We start from the raw sequence: 3,233 nt of genomic DNA, 5'->3' as shown, positions 1-3,233 counted from the left end.
CGCGCGCATCTCGACAGGTCACGCGCGCCTACTGGGCATTTGTGATTAAGTTGCGCTGCAATTGAGCGCAACCTATTGTCTTGCACGTGGCTTTATGGTAAGATTCGATTTAGTATATTTATGAAATTCTGAATCTTCTGCGAGTGCACCACTAGGGATTGCGCTGGGTGTCACGAGCAGCCATGGGAGTTGCATGCGCCAAGCTAGGGTGACTCCTTGAGTTGGGCACGGTTTTTCCTGCGGCAGCCTCAGATTTAAACCTAGGCACTTGTAAATCCGTCAAAGTTAGGTTTAATCTCGGGATTAGGCCTAATTACTTATGGGATTAGTTTAGCAAGCTTTGGTTCATGTTGTATTGGGCCAAGCTAGTTGTTTTATGTGTTTAAGCCTTAATCAGTAGTCCATAAGCATTCCTCACTTTGATCTAGCACAATAATGGTTTTATTTATCGTCATAGCATATCCTATCGGGACAGGGGGCCAAAATTAGATGTCTACAATGAGCCCCACTTTGATCGAGTCTATAATAGACGATGATCAAAGTAGCCAAGGAAATAAATCTGACACTCTTTCTATGAAGTTCCTTAAGGACAAGGAATCTTTCAGTAATGTTAAGAATGTCAAAACTATTCTCAATTCGCTAAGTGTACAAGACAAGTAGCTGCTAAGACAAAAAATGTATATTTGGATTTAGTGCGCTAAAGAATCTAGATTTACCCTTCGCTAATGTAGAATGCTTTACAAGTAAAGGCTGTCCTAGGTGAAGTCATATTATGAGAAGGTACCAGGTTTAAAAAAAAGAGTACAGAGCATGATACCCTCCCAATATATCATCGGCGTCTAAAGTCCCTCGATATGTCATTGAAACTTTATTCCATGATTTTAACAAAGTAAAAGATGATAAAATGGGGGTGTTTCGGCATTTGTATCCTAGCACTTGAATAAAAGATTAACATACGCTTAAAACAAATACTCAATGTCCACAAGGTAGAATTACATGTCTCAGGACTGGAGGCACATATCCAAATCCAGTGAGAGAAAGGAAAATAGGTAACTCTCTCAACAGTTTTGTCCACAAGATGAGAACACGCGTCTCAGGACTAGGGGCATATGTCTAAATGGCTTTAATAGGGGGTGGACGGATACCCAACTATCAAGAAAAGCAAGAGTGCTTCCTAACTAACCATATTTGCTTCCAATCAGGGGGCGTCTGGCCCCGATGGTTCGGCGTGCTCGTCGACTCATTTAAGCTAACGCCCAAAGTTTGTAAAAGAACTTCTACCGTTTTCGAACAGAAGGTAGATCACGTTTCCATTGCAATTTTACGTTGTACGCTAACGCGATATTTTTGTCATGGACGCAAAAAATACAAAAAACGTAACATTTCTAAAATGGCAGCATAGGAAAATGCCAAACTGTCTTTGGGAGCTTTTGCATAAAGCACCACTACGAAATATTTGAAGACGCTTCACAAAAAAAATCCAAAATGTATGCTTGGCTAAGGCACAAATCACGGTATGCATGCAGAATGATGCAAAAAACTATCAAATAAGAAAAACTACAAGATGTAAATTAATTTAAAGGACTTTGACGATTCGTGCGTGATTAAGTGTAACAACGCACAAAACTGATACAAAAAATTCAAAACAGAACAAAATCTAGGTACTGGTCTTTAAAATGACCAATACCTGCCCGCAACTCAATGGGGTGCGATGGCCAAGCGCGCGCAAGTTTCTGGTTGCGCTGGGCTGTCATGCGCAACAAAAAGAGTTGCGGGCAACACTTTAGTCAGTAAAAATAAGATCGAAGAGAGCAATTTCAGTTTGCTTTTTCTTCTTGCAATTTCAAAGCGAAAATGGCGAAAAAAGGAAGAAGAAAAAGCGAACTGAAAATGCTCGTTTGAGCCTAAAAAAATAGCGAAAACGGCGAAACGGCGAAAAATACTTCCATTGGATCTTGGAAAATGTGAATGGGATGCGAAATCTACTTATTTAAGCCTAAAAAAATAGCAAAAAACGAGCTTCAGGCTCAAAAAATGTGAAATCTCCCTACAAAGCTCGTTTTTTGCTATTTTTTTTAGGCTCAAAGAAGTAGATTTCGCATCCCATTCACATTTGCCAAGATCCAATGTAAATATTTTGTTACTTTTACTTACTTTTGGCCAAATTTAGGAAAAAACGAACCGAAGAACCCTAAATTTCTAATTTAGGGGTTTTTTATTCGATCTATAATTCTTAAAATTGTTTGTTTTATGTTGTTATAACATGTTTATGGAGCGTTTTGCTACAAATTTAATGAAAAATGGTTAAGTAATACACCTTGTAAGAGCATGTCTTTGTTCAAGTTCGTTCTTTGCATTTTACTTTGATTTTGGCTCGAATATGTTGTTTTTTATTTGCTCATTTGGTCATACCTGTTGATTATGAGGTGAATTATGGTGTTATGCCTATAATTATGTTCATGAATCATGTTTTTGAAAATTTAGATATTTTGAAATGGCACGAAATGTATGTTTTTCCTATTTTTGCAATTTTCATGCCTCAAAATATTTGTTTGATAGATGATAACTATATTTGGCCAATCATTATTCACCTACGAACTGTTAATTTCTAGGATTTATAGAAATAATCTTTAGAAGAGTTAGTTGAACTGGTATAGGTTCGCTTTGTGGGTGTTTTAGTCCTCATTTATTGAGTTTAATTGGAGGTGTCATAGCCCTCAAGTATTGGGTGGCATTTAACTTAGCGTTTTTCCCTCTTTGCAACCGTTATGTTGCCGAAATGGGTCCAAGACTTTAGAAAACGTACTTAATCGTGTAATTCATTTTAATTAATATTTTTTTAAAAATCGCATCGATTGTAGCATGGACTCTCCTCCGTTTGTCGATGCTGAAGACGTTCTAGGTGGACCATTTCCATACGAGGCAGTTCGCCCTCGAAAGTGGATGACACGCCCTCGCGAGGAAGGTCGAGAGCGGCGCGTTGGTGCCGAGCGACGTCGCCACGAGGAGGTGGTTTGGGAGGCAACTCCCAATTGGGACCCACTGGTCCTTAAATGGGACCCGAACCACCATTTTTTTGTTTGAGGTTGGCGCGGCGTAGAGAGTTTCTTTGTGATTTCTATTTCCGTTTCTTTTTTTGTTTTAAGACTTGAGATAACCAAATTTCTTTTTTTTAGAGTGAGCATAGCATGCGCCTTTATGGCTCAAACGACTTGAGAGGCCGGTTTGAGAGT

This window comes from Chenopodium quinoa, unplaced genomic scaffold (genome assembly GCF_001683475.1).
Source record: "Chenopodium quinoa cultivar QQ74 unplaced genomic scaffold, ASM168347v1, whole genome shotgun sequence".
Lineage (NCBI taxonomy): Eukaryota > Viridiplantae > Streptophyta > Magnoliopsida > Caryophyllales > Amaranthaceae > Chenopodium > Chenopodium quinoa.
The sequence above is the reverse complement of the archived record's forward strand: the minus strand, read 5'-3'. Positions refer to the sequence as shown.